Raw genomic sequence first — 22,161 nt, forward strand, 5'->3', positions numbered from 1 at the left:
AATTCCATCATGCTCAAGTCTTTTATATAAAATGGTGTAGTATTTGCATATAACCTATGCACATCCTCGTGAATACTTTAAATCATCTCTAGATTACTTATAATACATAATACAATGTAAATATGATATAAATCATTGTTATACTTTATGGTTTAAGGATTAATGACAAAAAATATCTAGCATAGATGCAATCCTTTTTCCAATATTTTCTTTTCCTTTCTTTCTTTCTTTTTTTTTTTTTTTTGAGGTGGAGTATCTCTCTGTCGCCCAGGCTGGAATGCAGTGGTGTGATCTCAGCTCACTGCAACCTCCGCCTCCCAGGTTCGAGCGATTCTCCTGCCTCAGCCTCCAAAGTACCTGGGATTACAGGCACACGCCACTGTACCCGGCTAATTTTTATATTTTTAGTAGAGACGGGGTTTCACCATGTTGGCCAGGCTGGTCTCGAACTCCTGACCTCAGGTGATTGGCCTGCCTCAGCCTCCCAAAGTGTTGGGATTACAGGTATGAGCCACCGCTCCTGGCCCTTTTTCTAATATTTTCTATCCTTGGTTGGTTAAATCCCTGGATGCGGAACCTCTGATTATGGAGGGCTGGCTGTATATGTTTATGTTACTGGGGCTAGGTGTATGTCTGTGTGACACAGAAGGATTTGAGAGGAGGTCACTATGCTACCCTTCGCATAGATTCAGCTACTCTGAACATTCCATCAGCCTTAGGTAACTCATTTCCCTTTCATTTTGTACTGGAAGCAGTCATAAAATATCTTGCTTAGATTAGGGTTTCTCAAATCTGTCTACACATCAGAATTACCATCTCTGTAGAAATATAGATTTTGAAGCCCTGCCTCCAGAGACTCTGATTGTCCTTCCTGAGATGAAGCCCAGCAGTTTGTATTTTTTAAAGTTCCCTGGGCAAGACTGATGCACAGATGGTTTGAAAATTACTGGTTGAGAGCTGGCACTAGAATTCTCAGAACTAAGCTCTGGAAAACTTGAAACAGGTACATGTATCCTTGGAGGCCAGACAAGAAGGATGTCAATCTTGACTGTATCAGTTGACAGTTGTCAGGTTTTAAAGGAGTTATTTCACAGTGTCTGAGCCTCAGTTTTCACATCTCTAAGATGGTGAAGATGATACCTACTTTAGAGGGTTATGATGAGGATAAAATAAGTAAAGTTTGCAGTGGGCTTAAGAGAATATTGGATAGTTTGCTTAGGGTATGAATTATAATTTTTCTGGCCTTGGGCTCTCCCACTAAGTATTTTTGTGAACTTAGGCAAGTCCTTTAGGCCCTAGAGCCAGTTTTTTTTTTTAAATCTTTAAAATGAGAATGTTAGACTAAATGATTGTCAATATCAGCAGGTTGAGGGTATATGTAGAGCAAAACTAACCTGCGTGTGTGTATGTAGAGCAGAAGAACTCACCTTTACTCACTCAATACAGAAAAGTACCCCAGTCTTTCACTAGGAGTTGTGGATAGGACTGGAAAAAGACAAGCAGACTGAATTCAGATTGGTCACTTCACTCGACAGTTTGGCTTTCCTCTAAAAGGTTCAGATATTTTCTATAATTTTTTTTCTAGCTTTATGAGTTGGTATCCAGAAGGACTGGTGAGTGGGTACAGGAAGTACATCTCTGTTTAAAATCAACCCCGACAATGATTTTGAACTCTTAATTAAGTACTTCCTATATGCCAGTCATTGTCCTACATTTTTTGTATATGTGTTATCTCATTTAATTCTCAAAATACCTTTAGGAGATGGGCACTGTTATGATTCTCATTTGGCAGATAAGAAAATCCAGGTGCAGAAAAGTTAAGTAATTGCTCAAGAATCGCCACAGATAATAAGAGGTCTGATTTGAAGCTGGCGAGTCTGATTCCAGAGTGTACAGCATGACTGAGGGGTGGCAGGGGTGCGGATGTGGTAATTGGTGGTTATAATCCTCAGATCCAGTTTATACCTAGCTTTAGTAAGATATGTCAATTTATTTTTTTAATGTGTGAGAACATGGTAAAGGGCAAGAGAATAAACAGCAGAAATCAGTCCTGTCAAACTGTAATCTGGGGTCATGTAGGATGTTGATATTAGCATTTCTGGGTAAAGGGCAGGAGACAGAGCATTTCCAGCTTCGCAGCCCAGTTCTTAATGTCAGTACAGTAGTTGAGGAATGACCTCTGATTGGCAGAGATGCTCTACATGCAAGTTAAGATCATTGTTGAAAAATAATTTAGGATTACTTTTGAAAAAATCCTTAAAAGGCACAGGACATTTAAGGCTATTCCTGAGCAGGCAGATGTTCAGAGATCCCTAGATTGATAGTTGCTGAAATGATGACAGCAACAAACTTCCTCCATTATCTGAGCTGATTCAAATCTGTTTAGGACAGGGTTCAGCTAAACTAGATTGTAGCTTTGATGAATGAGGGAATGATTTTGGTCCTCAGGCAGATCTTGCAGCATCTCAAGAAATTGAACAAACAGACTAATTCAGATATGTGATGTGACAGGGCATGATCTGTTTTTGGTGATGCTGCAAACTGCAGACAAAGTTTATATCTGAACTGGATTGATGTCATTTAAAATGTTTTAATTTTAATACTGGCAAGGGTAGCAAAGTCAATAAAATAAGCACTAATCAGTCTTCTGAAATGTTCTCCTAAAGTTGTCATTAGACTTAAGTCTTTTGAGATTTCCACAAAGCTTCAACCATTTCCTATTGAGCATCTCTTTACAATGATGGAGATCTTTAAATGATTTTTGCCCCATCGATTGGAATTGTTGATACTTTGTATTTTGACCAAGAATACAGAGGTTGACAAAAAGGATATTTCAGTTTCATCATCTGTTTTTGGGAGGCATCGGTAGTTTGGATCTCACTGTGAAGATATTTCGTCAAAATTAACATTCCCAGAACTACTGATAATCTGAACATTGATTTAGAAATGTCTGCATTAGCATTTCTGTGCTAGGGAGGAGAGTATTTGCCATCTCTACCACTTGCTCAGTGGGACCTTGGGTGAGTTTCTTAACATCTGCCTGCCTCTGTTTCATCTCTAAAATGAGAGAAAACATTATGGTTTCACGGTTGTTGTGAAGATAGAATTAATGCATCCACAGCACATAGAAGACTTTTTAGCATGGAGTAAGCATTTGATAAATGTTAGCTATCACTACTAATAGTGATGTGTTAGTGTTTCCAAACTGCTTTATACCTCTGTCAGCCTTCATAAGGAGACTATGGGACTAGGAGTGAGATTAGAAAAGTTTTAGCCCTAGTTCACATTCTGCTCATTGGGTGACACTAGGCAAGTCACTTAACTTCTTCATTTAGTTGTAAAACATGAGGAATGAGGTCTGCCCTAGTTTCTCTCATATGCCACCCACTTAAATGGTCATCAAAGTTAGAATTTTCAAAAACAATACATATTTGTGAGCATGCTTGAATTACTTTAATGTCTTGTACAATTTTTAACCTCTTTTATTATTAAGAATTTGCCTCGAAGCAACGTTTGGGAGAACTTATACCATAGGTACCACTTTTCTCCCTTCGGAAATTAGATTTTTTCCATCTCTGAGATTTACACATAGGTGAGTCCCTGCTTAGTAACCCAACAGATATTTCAACCCAAAATAATGTAAACTGATTGTTTGATTTCCCTGTTTTTACAGTGACTTTTTTGGAGGAAGTATTAAGTTCTACATTGCTGATCCCACTAGTGGTTTTAAAAATAGAAATCAAAATAAGAATTCTGATATTAAGGATTCACAGGTTTCTCAAAAGTAATTGCCATCAGACTAGGAAAATGGCTATAATTCATGTATTTAGAAGATATGGATTGTGGCTTGGTCTAGCTACAGAAAAAGGATATTAGTCTGTATTCGTTACACGTTTATAACTTGCAACACAGCTGAAAGCTACCTCAAGACTAGGGAGAATTAAAGTAGTGTTTTCTAATTTACAATTTAACAGGAATTGGTATGTAGAAAATAACTTACAACACACCAGAGCATTCATATGTTTGCAACCGTAATGTTCTGTAGTACTTACTAGATCCCCAAGGAAGAGGCTTTGAATGTGGTTTGATAGGTCTGGGAAAATTCAGTGGCCTAAACTGAAGATGTTTTAAGTGGGATGCCAGGTCTGGAAGGAAAGGAGCTCCCTCAAATGGGAGGGCAAGAGTTGACGAATTCTCTAGGGGCATCCTTACCTCAGGAGGCCTTAAGGCAGGTTTTATTTCATCTGTATGTATTCCTTCACCATCTCATTCTTCCAAGAATCTGGAAGAAAGGCATCAGGCACCTTTTTAACAGTTCAGCCACAGATTTGCTTCACTTCTCCTATTGCTTTTTTTTTCTCATTCTTTTTTCAGAGTGCAGAAGAAGAAGGTTTTGTGTTGTCAGGCAGGTGGGTCAGCCTCATACTTACTTCGTACCATGGGAGAGCTTGTGGATTGCTTGCATACCTAAAATTGTTTCTCTGCCACCAGTAGTGCCCAATTTTGTCTTTGTGACTCACTCTCAGCTCTGTAACATCTTTCTCAAAGGCTGAGTAGGGTTAGAAAGGGAACAAAATTCTAATCTGTCAAATACTAGCCCCTGTGGTAACTAATGGCATGTCTGGCTGGGTAGAGGGAAGGTAGAATTTTGAAATCATCTTTGTATTTTTGATTACTGAATCTGTAGCCAGCTTTTTAACACAAGCAGTTTGGGGTAAACTCGCTCGTGGGACTAGGCTCTTCTTTTGCTGTTTTGACACTAAGATACCCTGCAGAAAAAAAAAAAAAAATCCACACACTAATTGATCAGCAGCCAAGTTGCAGAAAGTGAAAGGTCTATATTGCACCGACTGGAGCAGAGCAGTTGTATTGTTCAGCGAAAGCCTGCACCTTGTTCTTCTCTTGAACAGAAATACAGAGCTGGTCTCCCGTGGCTTTTAATGAATATGAGTGGGGCTTTCCAATGTCCAGGAATTTGATCTCTAGGCTGACCAAGGGGTCAGGAACAAAGAGCACATTTTTTCACGTTAGAGTGGACCCAGGTGTAATTTGTCAGATTTAGTAACTGTGGAGGAAGTGCCTTAACTTCTCCAGCAGGAAAATTAGATCAGGCCTAGGCAGTGCAATTCTAAAATGGCTGAAATAGGAAGAGAAAGTCCGTTGAGTCGCATTTTCAAAGGAAGTGTGAGCAGGATTTGTTTTGCCTTCCTCTCTTCCTCTCATTTCCTATCATAACCATGTTGAATTCATTCATTCATTTAGAAGTAATTTTCTCAGCATTTTTCAAAGTGGGAGTTGAGTGTTGATTTCACTCTCTGCAGCATTTCTAATTGTGTTTGCACACAAATAGCTACAAGGTTGCTCACATTTCCCTTGTTCTGATCAGTGCAATAGTACTTTATGTTTACTCTGTCAGAAAAGCGTCAGATGTTTTTATTTCCAATTATAAGTTTTGTAATGCATCATGTATTTTGCTGGCAGTCTTCAAGTTCTTGAAATAGCAAACAAATTAACAGCAGATATTGAATGAGAGGATTAGAAAACCAATTGGCAACTCATATGATAGAATTCAGATACAGGGATAGGTGGAATGGGCTCATTTATTTTATTTTCTCGGTCATACTTTGTAATTAACTTGGGCAAAAAAAAAAAAAAAAAGGGGAGAAGAAGAAGAAGAAAAAAGAAAAGAAAGAAACAGCTCCCTGTTCAGCAGAAAAATCCTTTGTCACTAAAGAATGAGACTATGCAAACAATATTGGTTCTGTACCATGTTTTCAGGGATTTCAGCTTTTATTCAGGAGGGTTCAGAAAGGTATTGGCACAGAAAAAGGTCTTGTGTGTGCGTGTGTTAAACAAATATGCACTCTGCTCTTACATGATTCTGTTTAAAGGCCCAGGGTAACATTTCATTTTTCTTGGCACAGGGCCCATAGACTCTCCCATTATGAAACCTATGGCTGTTCTGCCCTATTCTAGAGTTACAGGGCTCTGTTTACATTTTTGCCTGTTTCAGAATGCAGCTGACTGCTCTTAAAGCCCGGATCAGATTCACTTCTGGTTTAACAACTGCCCTGTTTGTTTGAAAAAGGAGAAAGCAAAACCAATCACTTTGCTTCCTACCTCCCCATTGATGACCAAATCAGTAAATACCATTTCCAAAGCCAGTTTATGCAGAGCTGGTCATGTGGGATCTCACTGGCCCCTTTCTGCCAGCTCTGTACAACTCAGCCTTCAAAGCCTGCTGGGTGCCTTTATCTGATGTGTTGGTGGTGGTTGTATGGAAGAATGTGGAGGTGCTAAAGAAGTATTTGTCTGCATTCAATTATGCTTCATAGCAACCGTTGGCATAATTTATATTTTTGCCTGCACATTCTGAGAGAGCAATTCGGCAAACAACAATAATAAATTTACATTTGGATGGTGTATTTCACTCAGAGAACTTTCATATGTATTATCTCATTCGGGGCTCACAACAATTCTTTAACCAGGGTATGTATTACTAATAATAATTAAAAATAGCCAGCATTTACAGTGTTTATATGTCAACTGCTGTTCATTATTGCCTCCTTTTGACAGAGACCAACATAGAGAGTTTTTGACAGAGAAAGTGACTTCCCTAAAGCTACAGACTTAATTTGAGTGCAAAATAGGACTAGCATCCAGGCTTCCTTTGCGGAGTTTGCTAGACTAAACCAGGATATCCTAGATGTCTGTCTACTCCGTGGCCTGAGCAACTCAGGAAGTAGCTGCTTTTCATCTTAGAAGACCTGGCCGTTTTCATCTAGTTGCAAAAAGGGCATACAGAAATCCAGGCCAGCACCCTTCAGGGGCTCTCAGGATTAAGTGGTGAGGTGTGCTTCTAGGGGAAAATAGGATCATTGAGAGAAGAGAAAAAACAAGTGACTCAGACACTAGGGTTTAAAAAAAAAATTGGCCAGGTGCAGTGGCTTGTGCCTGTAATCCCAACACTTTGGGAGGTTGAGGTTGGAGGATCACTTGAGCTCAGGAGTTTGAGACCAGACTGGGCAACATAGTGAGGCCCCATCTCTACAAAATTAAAAAATTAGCCAGGCGTGGTATGTGCTTATAGTCCCAGCTACTTGAGAGGTTGAGGCAGGAGGATTGCTGAGTCTGGGAGGTCGATGTTGCAATGAGCCGTGAGCACACCCCTACACTCAGCCTGGGTGACAGAGTGAGACCCTGTCTCTCACACACACAGATTTATGTCTTAATGTGTTATAAGGCATGAGTCAGCTCCTGCTGTTCCTGCACCACAGAGGCAACTTCCTCCACAACACATATCAGGAGGCAAGTATAGGTTGCATGTGGCTTTTTCCCTCTGAAGAACCATGCAGTGGAGAGAGATAGCAGCCCTGGGCATATGCACCAAGAAGGAAGTGCTGGCAGTGTACTTTGGCTGCAGTCAGACCTGCCATGGGCCTACACTGTGCTCCACAGAAGACCTGGACCTCCACTTTGGGACATGGCTGGCTGGCTGCTGGGTGTTCTTTCATTTTCTCCTATTACACTAATAGGCTCCTTTTAATCCAGAGTTGCTGCAGGTGGATAGAAAGAGAGTATAAAGTGATTACAAGCTCCATCAGAGCAGGGACCTGCACTTTGTCCTCTATGCATACCCTAGGCAAGCTTAGTGCCTGGCACATAGTAGATGCTTGGTCCGTGTCTTCTGAATGAGTGAATGAGTGAATCAGGGTGGCGGTGGTAGAGATATGTCTCTGGCTGGTGAACTGAGGATTTACACAGATTAGACACCCAGTGACAAAAGGAAAGAAAGTATTTCCAATACAAGATCAGGCACAGTCACGGACATACAAAACGGAAGACTAGAGATGATAGAGCAAAATGGAACCAAGCAAAGCCCTAAATGATGTCCATGGGCTTTAATAACATGTGTAACAAGGTACATATACCTAGATTCTTCCTGAACACTCAGAAATCTAGCATCTCTCCAGTTGAGCATGGTTCAATAAAAGTGAGAAATGGGAGTAGGACAAACCTCACATTAAACCTCACAGTACGGCAGTGAGAGTTTTCAAAGAAAGCCTCCACCAGCAATTTCAGGCTCTTTGGTATCATTTCTTCAGCTCAGATACCTTATTCCCGTACTGTGAGCAGCTCTAGAAGTTACTCTTAGATACAGAGACCGTCGCTTCAAGGCTGCAGTCAAAGTAGTTGGTGTCAAGTTTGAGATTGGTCGGAAGCTAGACCAGGTGGGCCCTCAGAACGTCCTGTGGACATTAAAACCAATTGTCAAATATACAGTATTCCCTTTTCTCAGTGGCTGAATTCTCAGTGATTGAGTTCTTAGTGTCATGTAGATTCTGTACCATTTATTTTCAGGCTACTTGACAAACACTGATTACTTATTTTGTACTCTGAACTGAAAGTGAAGAGTGAACTTCTCCAGGTCTTGCCAGACAGTGAGCCCACTAGAGTCCCACTGACAGTCTTAACCTGTATTTATTTGGCTCCAGCCTTAGCTGCTTCTGTCTTCCTGTGATGCATTTCTCCTCTGTGGCTCAGATGTGTTCACAAGTTAGTTTAGGTAACCACACTGGATCCTTTCATCCTTCTCCTAATCTCTGATGAAGGTGAGATGGGTTTTGGAGAACACATATATTTGGAGAGATGAGGTTGCTCCTTCCACTGGGTGCTCCTCTTTTGCCAGCACCACATCTGCAGAGCCACAGGACATCCTTCCCCCACTTCTGACGAGCCTGCACGCTGCCAAAGTTGTTTCACAATAGAGCCTTAATAATCAAAGCCATGTTGTGTTATGTGCTTCATACAGGAGAAGCCCCCTGCCTTCTAGGCTGCTTTGTGAGAGCAATGTCAAGGCATGATGTCACCCATCCTCTCAAGAGTTCATCTATAAGCCCATGGGAGGCTTGGTCAGGCTTGTAGACCCACCATGTGCCTAGGGACATCCCCTCTGATGGCAAAGGCTTTGTTGAAACTGTTCTCCAAAAAATTATTGCGAATTCTGTCTTCCCTTAAACAAGCAGTTCCTTAGGCTACAAAACTTCTGGCAGGGCCTCCCCAGCAGGAAGGCATGTGCTCCCCACATTGGGCATAGCTCAAACATCTACAACTTTGTTTTACTCACAGAAGGAGGGAGGCAGTGGTATAGAGCTCCGCAGGGTTTGGCCTTAGAAACAGGCTGTTCCCAATAAGCTTGGCTCTCACTTTGATTATTTAGAACTTATTTACTTTGTTACACATGTTATGTGTAACATGTGTAAATGTTACACATGTTATTTACCTTGTTACACATGTTATGCAATCTCTCTGAACCAGTTTCATCTGTCAAATGCTTATATAAGTGATCATAATAACTACTATTTATTGAGCATCATTCACATACAGGTTCCAGATGTAAAATTGTTTTAAAGCCTCAAAGCAACCCTATAAAGGAGATAATATTACCCTCATTTGGGAGATGAGAAAATTAAAGGTTGCAGAAGTCAAATAATTCACTCAAGGACACTTATTTTGCAAAGAACTGTAAATCAGTCCCAAATCTGTTTGCTTCCAAAGCCTTTATGTTCTTCACTACTTCTGTATATTTTTCATGGGATTAAAATAAGATCATGTATGTTAAGTTCCTGGCACTCAGTAAATGCTCAATTAATATTATTTTTTTCCCCAAAAGGTAACACTTGTTAGTTTTGTAATGGCTATTATTTTTTGGTTTTGTTTTGTTTGCTTTGTTTCTATGGTGGTATTACCATGGTAGAAGAGAAGAAGCAAAAAGAGTAGAAATGAGATAAATAGGAAACTTAATCTAGGAAAATGCTTACCCCTGTTTGTGTGTTGGAGAGGGAAGGGGGATAAAGGAAGAGAGAAAATGTTTAAAGTGAATATTATACAGTTTCTTTGCATGGCAGGTTGCTTATGATCTGGATACGTAGAAACCATTTAGGAAAGGAACCCCATATTCCGCTGCATTTGGTCAAAAGGCATGGAAGAGTGGATAGACGTCTGTTAAATGAAGACATATGGGCATTTTGAAGGTCACTTATATGGAGTATCATTTTCAGTGTATGAGTAATGTTGGCAGTGTGTTTCCACCCAGGAAGAATAAAAGTAGTCTTGGATGGTGACTATAAATTAAATGTGGACTGTTCCATGAGGGCTGCTCCAACACCAAGTGAGTGTCAAACTTTGAAGTCTCTGGGTTAGCAGAATGCATATGCATTCTGCAAAGAGCTGCAAAGGTGAGCTACAAATCTGCATTAATTCAGGAGAGGATATGGGAAGACTGTTTTGCTTAAATATAAAAGATCAGCTTGGTTAAAGTGTAAATACAGTTACTATAACTAATAATGTCCAAGTGTAAAATTTGTAGCAAGAAAAGAAATAAACAGGCAATGAGAAGTACCTGGTATAGAAGGGCATACTAGAGGAAGTGGTTAAGACCTAGCTTAAATAATAGTCTCCCTAGGATAAAATTTCCCAAGACAGCGTCTGAAGGTGCCAGTGATATTTAATGATTAATTTAGGTATTTTCAGGCCCAATGTCTTGGTGTGGTGGGTTTACAGGATGGATCACATTAAATAAAAAATGGTGCTAAAATTTCATATGAATCAACAGTAAATTAACATTGAAGACTAAGTGAAACCAATGCTGTATTTGTAAAGGAAAGAAAAAGAAGAGCAGAGTCAACATATTGATTTTTCATTCTTTCCTAAACTTGGTTATGAACTTCTTTTATACATTATGTACAAAATGATTGTGTATAGAACTACGTGCCTCTGATGGCTGCCTGGTTTAATAAACTGTGATTATTGTTTTTCTCCCTACATTTCAAGCTACCATATGTACCGAATTTCTGGGATATATCAATCTCAAAGCTAAACCTAATAGGATATACTGACTTTCCATGCCACACAAGGCTTCACGAGCCATGGGAAGTAGCTTTGGAGCACCATGGTTCTAGAAAGAGGATTGTCAAAGACAGACAGTCAGGGAAAAAAAATGTTTTATTGTCTTAATGATTTAAAAGTTCAACTCTTAAATCACTAGCCATAATTGAGGCCTCTTATTGAGTCAATCATCAGTAGAAAAACCTTTCTTGCTTTGATCTTTGAAGAACAAAATAAAAGATGCTAGACTAAAACCTAATCAGAAATTATTGATGGCAAAACTAACTAGTTGGAATAGGCTGTTGGCAGAAGTCTCCCTCCCACTTTTCTTCTTTTCCTTTGGTGTTATGATTTAAGGGGAAAAATTATGGAAGACAAGTTTGTTTTAAAAGCTCATAGAGTTCATTTGTGGGTTTTGCATTTGTGTATATATATTTTTAAATAATAATTAGGGAGCACTTGAGAATGAGGATTTTAGGCTATGCTGATGCTACTGCTTCTGTTGCTAAACATTACTTAATGCTTCCTGTTTTTCAGAAGAAACAGCCAAGACTAGTTCCTTTTCTTATCCACATTCAGCCATTTACCTTAAAAAGATAAGTTCTGAAAAAAGTACTTACCTGTTGGGCAGCAGAATAAGTAGAAAAATGGAAAACCCAAATGTGTGTGTACGATGCTGGGTCTGACCTTTATGCTTTTAAATAATTCTTACTAGAGGCGAATTCTGTGTGGTTGCCGGCTTGCATAGCAGCTTCAGAGGCAGGCCCATGAAAGACGAGTGAATTTTCAGGGTATTGAGTGCCTTGCTACATTTGCACTGTATGTGCCGTTCAAGATTACTATTGAAGGGAAACTCAGAAGGTACTGGTTTTTAAGGAGGATATTGGTATTTAAGGTTATTTGCTGTAGGAATTACCTTCTACAGAGTTTGAACTCTGTTCTGAAAAGTCTGAGAGAAATAGAAACAGTTCATAGGAAATTTTGAAGTTTGGCTAGCCTGTAAACCACAGGCTTAACAGTGCTCTAAAGTCGGTTCTGAGACTTTGTAACTCTTGATATATAATTATGAATGCATTTTTGCTTTGTTGATTGTCGCAATAAACAGAATCAGTGGATTATTGGTTAAGCAGAATACAAATATGCCAGAGAAAATTCATTCTCTTTGTCTCACTCTGAAAATATTGCATCAAATAATCGGAACGAGACCAGAAAAGCTTTTTGTCTGAGTTTCTACAAGTAAGAGTAGAAAAAACAATGAAAGGGAAATAGTTAAATGTAGAAAATCCTCAAAAATAGAAATCATGCAAAAAGTAGACATCTCGATTCTTAAAAATTATGTTTCCCAAGCTGTGCAAACTTTCCTCAGTTAACCACATACTCACATGGATGAAGATTTCACAATTCCAGTAAAAGCATTCTTACATTCACCTTGAATGGGTTTGTCCCTTGAAGAATTAGCATCAGTTATCAGAGAGCAATGGTATGTTTTTCTTCTTATATTTAGCAGTAAGCATTTTAAAAGCCATATCCTCACCAAAAATGTACAGATGGATCATTGCATTATAAAAACATATACTAATATAGTCAGAAAACAAAAACTGAAAGATAATACACCACAAGTATAACAGTGATTTTCTCTTATGAATGTTCTTTTTTTCTTTCTCTCATTCTACTTTTCCTGGGATTTTGTACATTCTTACAGTGAGTGAGTTTTATTTTTACAGTCAGGAAGAAAGGCCACATTCTGTAGCCGTAAAATGTGTGTCTATGAGTAATTGGAAATTAACCCTGTCCTTCAGACTTGATGCCGTCATCACGTATATGATCCGGGTGTGTGTGTGGGTTGGCACATATGTACATATTTCACAGATTATCCCATTCAAAGATGGGAGGGTGGAAGTGTCTGTCCTCAACAAGTACTGTGGTTTGCCTGGCTGAAATGCAAGGAAACCCCCAAAAGCACCAGAGCCCTGCATTTATTCAGCTGAAAAAATGTGTTTTCTTTTTTAAATCAGAGTCTCCTAAGATAGAAGAACTTAGATGGCTCATCCAGTGCTGGGTTGAATGATAAAACCCAGACCTTTTTGGTGCTGCATTTTGATTCATCCCTGAATGTGACACCCTAGTACTTGGGTTCCTGGGTCTGGCTTTACAGGATGTGACTTCAGTCAAGGAAAGCCTGGTGCCTACCTTTGCTTATTTGTATTCTAGTGCTGTAAGCTCCCCTCCTCTCATGTGTCTTTGTTCTATTAATCTGCAAAACAGGGCTCGACTTGTGATTAGTCCTTGGAGCTTGTTTCTATTAATCAGTCTGCAAAACAGGTCGACTTGGATGCTTTTGTTTAAGAGCTTAATGCGTTCTCCTTGTCAGGCTGTGGTTCAGGCTGCTCAGTTTGCTTTAAACGGGACCAGGTGGTGAAATTTGGTTTTTATACGCTGATTGCACTGTTAAGAGAGAAAATACTGTTTGAGAAGACAACAGGAAAATGCTAATGTGGAATTGTAGAGCGATGTTTTAGGAGGAGGAAAAGTTTATAGAAAATATAACTTGTGTAACCTGGCTGTGGTGTATAATAAACTGCACGGTGCAGTTGACTGGAACAGAAAATAAGGCATTATTCATATTATAGTCTAGAAGCATGGTGTCAAGGAAAGGTCGCCTATTAATAAAATTTTATGTGGATTTGAAATGTAATCTTTTGATTCTTAAAGTGGAAATATCATTCTTTTAGCTACAGTATTAGCTACTGTAAAAAGACTCAATACAATTTTGTGCATTTCCTCACTTTTTCCTTTCCACCCTCCCTTGTGCCAAACGACCTTGCCACAGATTAAAATTATTCTACCTGTTATGTAGGGAAAACTCTGTATCTCAATTTTCTTATCTTCATTATCAAGGGACAAAAACTGACCTACCTGTGGAGATAGAGTGTGGGCTAACTGAGTGATGGTTATAAATTGCTTTGTAAAATGCTCATTATCACCATTTAAAAATTTCTCCTAACTCTAATGTGCAAAGGATAGCCTCACTGGAAAGGAATTTAAATGCATAACTTTTTTCTAGCGATAGCGACACTCTAGGAAGAACAGTTTTTTATTGAAAGTTGTCTTTTACATCTCTAAAAATTTCAGGTAAATTTAGCATTCATTACTTGTGAAATAGCTGCCCCCTCCAAAAAATCTGTTGAAGTATATGCAAGGAGCAAAGTCTCAAAACTCCAAATTAAATTTGTCATCAGTGATAAATTTAGTCCTGTGAGATAGTTTAATAAGTGCTTCAGCTTGATTTATTGGCTTTGTTAGTTAACAAGAGTGTATTATGTCTTGTACAGAACCTAGCAGAGCAATTTCTGACTAGACTTTCCTTGATTAAAATAAAAAACTGAAAGTCTCATTTTAGTCACGGCGATGGTAATTATTTTAACATGAAATTGGAAGGTAAGCACACTGCAGTCCTGTCATTAATATTTAAAAGAAAGAAAAGAAAAGAAAATGTCAGAATGTGAAGGGAAAGGCATTTAAAAGGTTCTAGTTCTTTATGTTTGTACGTACTTTATTTCTTTTGTGTGTATGCAGAGCGTCTAGGCTGTTTCACTGGTTGGGGCTGAAGATGCAGCCCTTGCATATATAATCACTAATGAGTGTCAGGATTCAGCTGCTAATTTGAAAGGCTTTGTGGCTCTTTCACCCCAAACACTAGAAGGTTCATTAGGCGCTGTTTTGTCCAGCCTGACCTTTGCTGGTCTCTAGATCACAGCTAAATACCAACATTACACCAACACCCTCCCAGTTGAAACAGTCCAGACATGATTCCTTTGGTGCATATCTTATCAGAATCTGCTACTGACATAAACTTGGGTGTCCCTGTAGCTTGCCACATAATTAGGATTACCTTCCCCCAAAGAGGCCCTATTTACTTACAATTGTGTTCAGTTGATTGGAGATTTGAATTTGAGAGCAATTAGCAAATTTCTCAGTCTCTCTCTCTCTTTTTTTTTATTTTCTAAAAAAGACACTTTTATAAGGCATAGCTTTTAAAATATGTTTTTATGGCTGTTTCAGTGTAAGCAACAGACAGCCACTAATAAGGTATTTCTTTCTTTGACTTGGGAAAAATACATAAAATTTATTATTAATGATATCAGATTTTAAAAATGGAAAGAAAATCAAATGGTATTTTTTTCTTTAGAGGTATGTCTTTGGGAGTACACTATCCTCAAAATCAAACCTTGTAGCAAGCAGGTGGAAGAGACTTTTCTGCTTACACTATTTTAAATATTCTGAGCAATGAAACAACAGGCATGATTCATTTGTCAAGCTTTTGGTTGTTGGGGAGGGTAGCCTTACTTTTCAGCATTATTGTTTGTGGATTCTCCCCCTACTCTTCTCACTTGCTAGAGAAATTATTCTGCTTTAGTTTAAAATTTTACTCTGTATTTGATATGAAGCAGTAGCTAAGTGGAGATATCTTTTGACATTATATGTAATTATCAACCAGAAAAATGCATCTTTATAAACTTATTTTTCAACAGATCCAGTCATCTACGTCAGGTCTCCGGTGATCTTATTTTGAAGTGGTTTGAATTCTCTTTCCTTTTTAGAGTCATAAAATTAGAGATGGGAAAGAGCTCTCTGATTGCATCACTTTTTCCACCCTTTTGGCCAGTGTGATCTCCCTCCCTCCGGCATATTCCCTGGTGTTCCATTCAGCCTAGTTTAGGATAATAAGACCAGGGAGGCTTCTTGTCCAGGCCCTCTGGGAAAATGTCCCACGGCCCTTGACATGTGGATAAGCTTTTAGGCATGCAAGCTGAAGTTTTCTCCTGCTTTGAGACTGCTTCAATATTCTTGAGTTCAATCTCTTTTCTTGTTGTTCCTTTCTTCTAAAGCATCAAGAACGTTTTTCTCTGTCAAACAGCCTGCTCATATTGTGAACAACAACAAAAAACCCACAACACTACACACAGGCGTGGTTTTCCTCCTTCTCCTTCTGTTCAAAACGACAACGTTATTTAAGGTGTTTTGTTGTTATTAACCACGTGTCTAAGACATGCCTAAATTTGAATGGTCCATAAATTTTACCTATAAATGAATCTCATAAATCCTTAGCCATTTCATAGATCCTGTGACTACAGCGTCTCAGAATCTTGTTTGTTTAGAGCCTTTTCAGGAGTCCAGGAACAAGATGGGGATTCTGACAACATTTGTTTTTAGATGGATAGAAGTAAATTAATCAAAATCTTTTGTTTATGATGCATTACCATCATTGGTCTATGCCTAGCCTTTGTTATCATCATGTTATTTTTCCGTTTATGAGTAATGTAGTGAAAATCCATTAACCCACAGAGAGCTTGAGAACTAGAACATTGACAATAATTTGTGTTTATCTATGTGCTTTCTTGTTTCTTATCTCCTACCTTCTTTCTCCAGGTATACATTAATCTGAATTTTGCTTTTTTTTCATTCTTTTTCTTATTTAGATGCTTCTTATAATACACACATCTAAACAATATATAGTTATTGGTTTTGAACTTAATACAAAAGTTACTGTGGGTTTCTCTTTTAGTTATGGAGGAATAAGCTCCTAACAAACTAAGTCTCCTGCAAATAACTATAAATAACAAATAAAATAACTACCCAAGGGCTTTGGAGGTGCACAGAAGCAAGTAGGTTTTTGGAGGGGAGTTGAAACTTAGAGGAAGCAACTCCAATAAAGTTTTTCATTTCTGTTGGTTTCTGGAGGGTAGCCACAGTTGAGTATAACAGTGTCATGATATGGCTAAAATTCTGACAGACAGCCCATACTCTTTTGGGCAGGAGAAACCATTTGAAAACGCTCAGAGTAACCAGAGCCACCAGAGAGTGAGGGGGAATCCTAGGGGAAAAAAGAGAGAGCCAAATAAGAGAAACACCAAATTATTTGTGTAAATTCTACAGTCTCTGGACCCGGAGTCATGCATGCATGTAGGGGCAGATTGAAAGTGTCTGAACTGAGATCCGAGCTACTGCCCACCATAGATATCAACATTTAAACATTCAAAGAAGAAGTAATGAAATCTTACAGAAAATCTTTCCGAAATTTGCAGATGAAATGCTTCCCAACATGTTTTATAGCCAGCATGACATTAATACCAAAATCTAACAAAAATGTATTACCAAAAAAATTACAGAATAACATGCCTCATGAGCAGAAACTAAAATACTTTCCGGAAGGTTAGCAAATCAAATCCAACAACATATAGAAAGGTTAATAGATTATGATCAATGTGGATTTATACCAGGAATACAAGATGGGTGTAAAGTGAAAAAAATCTATCTAATTCACCCTATTAACAGGATAAAAGAGGAAAACTATGTGACCATTTTAATAGATGCAGAAAAAGCATTCAGAAAGACTCAATATTATTCATAATAAAAACTTTCAGCAACCAGGAGTAGAAAGCTTCCTCAATTTGATAAAAGACTACAGTCCTACACTTAACACCACAACTGATGGCAAATATTGAATGCTTTCACACTAAGATCAGAAACAAGATAAGGAATCTTGGATTGACACTGCTATTTACCATTGTTATGAAGGTCCTCCACAGTGTAATAAACACACACACACAAAAGAAATAAAAGGAGTGAAGATTGGAGACAAAGAAGTAAAATTGTCCATTTTTGCAGATGACAGGGTTGTCAATGTAGAAAATTCTAAGGAATTTACAAAACAACTGCTAGAAGTAATAAGTGAATTAGAATGAGGTTATGGGATACAGGATTAAGATACAAAAACCAACTGTATGTTTTCATAACTGCAGCATAAAATTTAAAATGAATTTTTTAAAATGTTAATTACAGTAGTACCAAAAACTTAAAATATTTAGGAGCAAATATAACAAAAGATATGTAGAATCTCTTCACTGAAAAACCAAACAACATTGCTGAAAAAATTAAAGAAAACCTAAACAAATGAAGACTATGTTTGCGAACTGCTCAGTTCTCCCTAAATTGATCTGTAGATTCAGCTCAATCTACTGATTGGGTAAAAATCTCAGCAGGCTTTTGGGTTTTGGAAATAAACAAGCTGATTGTAATATTTTTTGAAAATAAAAAAGATTTTGAATAGTCAAAGTGAGTATAAAAAAATAAAAGTTGGTGGACTGTACTATCTGATTTCAGGCTTACTATGAAGCTTTTATTATTCAAAACAAAGTAATATGAAAGTGGACACGTAGATCAATGTCAAAGAAAAGTAAATCCAGAAACAGACCCATATATATACAGCCAAATGAATTTGGCACAGTTTCAAGGCAATTTAATGGGGAAACAGTAGTCTTCGATAAATGGTACCTGGACAGATAAATATCAATATGGAAAACCGAGACCTTTACCTCATACCACATACAAAAATAATTACAAGACAGATCTTACACTGAAATTTTTTTAAAAAATGAAACCTATAAAACTTCTAGAAGAAAACTTAATCTTTGCAACCTTGGAATGGGCAAAATTTCTTAGATTGGGACACAAAAAACATAACATAAACCACTGAAGAAAATAATGACAAAATTTTAAAATTTTCAGTCTTTGAAAGACATCATTACAAAAATCAAAATGCGGTCCATAGTCTTGGGGAACGTAGTCTAGGGGAACATATTTTCAACCTATAAATCTGGATATTATGTAAATCTCTATCCAGAATACATAAAGGAGTCTTACAACCCACTAATAAAAAGACAAACACCCCAATAAAAAATGCTCGGAAGTTTGAATTGACTCTTCATAAAGGGATATATCCAAATGGCCAATAAGTATATGAAAAGATGTTAAAAAATCATTAGTCATGGCTGAAATGCAAATTAAAACCATAGCAAGATACCACTGCACACACAATAGAATGGCTAAAATTTAAAAAGCTAGCAATACCAAGAATGACAAATATATGGATCCACAGATAGAGGCAGATATGAATGTAAAATGGAACACCCTCTTTGGAAAACTTTTTGGCAGTTTCTTAAAAAGTCAACCCACATCTACTGTACAACCTAGCCATTCTGCTCCTAGATATTTACTCAAGACAAATTAAAATATATGTCCACGTAAAGACTTGTGCACAAATATTCTTGATAGCTTTATTCACAATAACCAACACCAGGAAACAACCTGTACATTGGAATACTAGTCAGCAAATAAAAGGAATGAACTATACTAAAACATGGGATAACATGAATGAATTTGAAGATCATTATATTGAATGAAAGACGCCAGACACAAAAGAGTACATTTACTGTGATTCCATTTATATACAATTTTAGAGAACACAAACTAATTTAAAGTGACAAAAAGATCAATGGTTGCTTGGACTGGGGACAGAGGGAAAGACACAGACTGCAAAGGGTATGAGGAATATACTGGGGTGATAAAAACGATTGGTATCTTAATTATGGCCTTGTGTCTTCTTTATAGTATGTACATATCTGCAACATTTTATAAAGTTGTACAATTTGAATAGATACAGCTTATTGTACATAAATTTTATCCCAATAAAATTGTTTTGAGAAGGATATTCGGCTGAATGTCATCTTCTGGGGCTTATTTCATTACACATTTATTTGATATGATTTAACAAATATTTGAAGAATGAAGGAAGGAAGATAAATAAATTTATATCAGTCACTTCTGTAATGGGAGAGAAAAAAGATGAAAATAAATCCAAGTCTTCTTAAACAAAACAACCCAATTCTAGATTTCGTATCTATCCATCTTAGATATCAAAGAATAACCTTTCTAGAACCATGCTCACCATAACTTACATTCAAGGCTATTATTGCTTTCAGTAATAAGGGAAAACTTCAGTTTGTATCAGCAACATTCCCTAATCTGTCAAGTTATGCAGTTTTTTGTTTTGTTGTGCTTGAAATCTTGGAGCAGCAAAGCAAGAGGGGCATATTAGTTAAAACACTTTTGGCTGCAAGTAATAAGACATCAACTCAAAATGACTCAAAACATTGGAAATTACTGGCTTACATAACTTAGAAGTCCTCAGGGATAACCAACACCAAGAATGACTTGATCCAGATACCAATGTTATTATTGGAATTCACTTCTTATTTCTTATTATTGGCTGGGTCTTTAAGTGTTGGCTTCATCTGTAGACAGACTCCTCTTGTGGTGGCTGCTGGCTGTTTGAGCTTTACATTCAGTCAAGAGACTATCATTGTTTTAGCTTGATTTGCACGTTTTTCTTTGGACTAATCAGTGTGGGAAGGAGGATGGAATGTGCTGATTGGCAAGGTATAGTCACATGCCCCTTCCCAAGCCAGGCAGGGTGTGAGTGGACCCCATCTGTACCACACAAATTAACAGTGGAATAGGAGTGAGTTTTCAAAGGAAAATTGGTGTGCCATTACCAGAATAAGGTGGTTTAAATGTTCCACAGGCAAAAATCAGTGACCCTCTCTCTCAAAGATAAACACATGAGGTGAGTGATGTCACTAAGAGGAACCTCACTAGTGGAAAAAATTTTAAGTTCCTGGTCCTATTTGTCTTCCAACCTCTTTTTCCAAGGACCATGGCCATCTGTTCATGGCACAGGAAGCTAGAACACTGTGGTGGTGATGATGAATTGAAAATCCTGGAATGGTAAATGCCTTCTTAAACTTCCATTAAGCCCAGCAATCTGACAGTGTGGCTGTATTGGTTAACTATAGCTATGTAAAAAGAGTCACCACAAAATGCAGCTGCTTAAATAACAAACATTTATTATCTTACAGCTTCTATGGGTCAGGAACCAAGGCGCAGCTTAGCTGGGTCCTCTAGCTCAGTCTTTCTCACAAGACAGTAATGAAAATGTTGTCCAGAATATTGGTCTCATTTCAAGGCGTGACTTGAGTGGAATCCACTTCCAACATTACTCAGGTGGTTGTTGATAGGAATCAGTTGCTCTCAGGTTGTTGGACTGAAGGCCTCAGTTTCTCACGGTTTTCTGTTTACTATTGGCCAGTGCCCTTCCTCTATGCCTTGCCATATGGACCTCTCCACAGGGCAGCTCACAACATGGTAACTGTCTTGAATCAGAAGGAGCAGAAAGAGGCAGGAAGATGGAAAGCAGTGTCTTTTGGTAATCTAATCTCAGAAGTAATACTCCATCGCTTTGGCTGAACTTTTTTTTTATTAGAAGCAAGTCACTAGGTCCAGCCCATATCCATACCCAAGGGAGCAACAATTACATATGGGCATGAATACCAGACAGGGAGATTGCTGGGAACATCTTAGAGGCTACCCATCATCTTAGAGGCTGCCCATCATAGTGGCAGTGGCAATAGAGGAAATACTTTGCTAATATCTCTTGCCATTGAAGTTTTCTGTTGAGAGCCTTAAATCATGGACTGGATACATGAGGCGGACAGAGGCATTTCCAGAAGCTAGGTAGGACCTTTGGCAAGATGGAGTTTATGTTCATGGTTGCTAATGCAAACCAGATAAAAAGACAAAACTGAAACTATTAGAGAGTTTGATTGTGAGGTACAGAAATGATTACAGAAACAAGCTGAGAAAATAAATGTGTGACGAGAGGTGAAATAGAGATACATGCCAAGACTTGTATTTAAAGTGTTCACCACAGAGAGAATCAGCTAAAAAATGTCCAAAACCAAGGGAATGGTTTACAAATTGCAGTGTGTCCATATGATAGAATACCATGAGCTGCTAAAGATATTTTTTTGGAACAGTGGCTTTTAAATTTTTTTAATTACAACTCATACTAAGAAATCTGTTTTACACCAAAAATAAGTATATATAACTATTTGAACTGAAATAAAAATTTCATAGAGGATGTTTATCCATTGTACATAATATGCACTTTGACATTTTTAATTCTATTCTACAACATTTTTTATAGTGGTAAAATGTGTATATTGTAGAATTTACCATTTTAACCATTTTAAGTGGCATTAAGTACATGTACATTGTTGTGCAATTGTCACCACTATCTCCAGAACTTTCTAGCTTCTCCAACTAAAACTCAGTTCTCTAGCTCCCATTTCCTTCTTACCCAGCCCCGACTAACCACCATTCTGTTTTGTGTCTCAATGAATACAACTACTCTAGGTAACTCACATAAGTGGAATTACACATTTGTCCTTTTGTGACCAGCTTATTTCACTTAGCATGATGCCTTCAAAGTTCATCCATGTTGTAGCATGTGTTAGAATTTCCTTTCTTTGTAAGGCTGAATAATATTCCATTGTATGTATACACCACATGTTGTTTATCCATTTATTTGTTGAT

General features: G+C 37.9%; 1 protein-coding gene across 10 annotated transcripts in view; it reads left to right on the forward strand.

Moving 5' to 3' along the window:
- The window catches only part of MPPED2 (metallophosphoesterase domain containing 2), a 203,485-nt gene that overhangs the window by 92,728 nt on the left and 88,596 nt on the right, over window positions 1-22,161 (forward strand). The gene's annotated exons all lie outside the window — the stretch shown is intronic.

Source organism: Pongo pygmaeus, chromosome 9 (assembly GCF_028885625.2).
Source record: "Pongo pygmaeus isolate AG05252 chromosome 9, NHGRI_mPonPyg2-v2.0_pri, whole genome shotgun sequence".
NCBI lineage: Eukaryota > Metazoa > Chordata > Mammalia > Primates > Hominidae > Pongo > Pongo pygmaeus.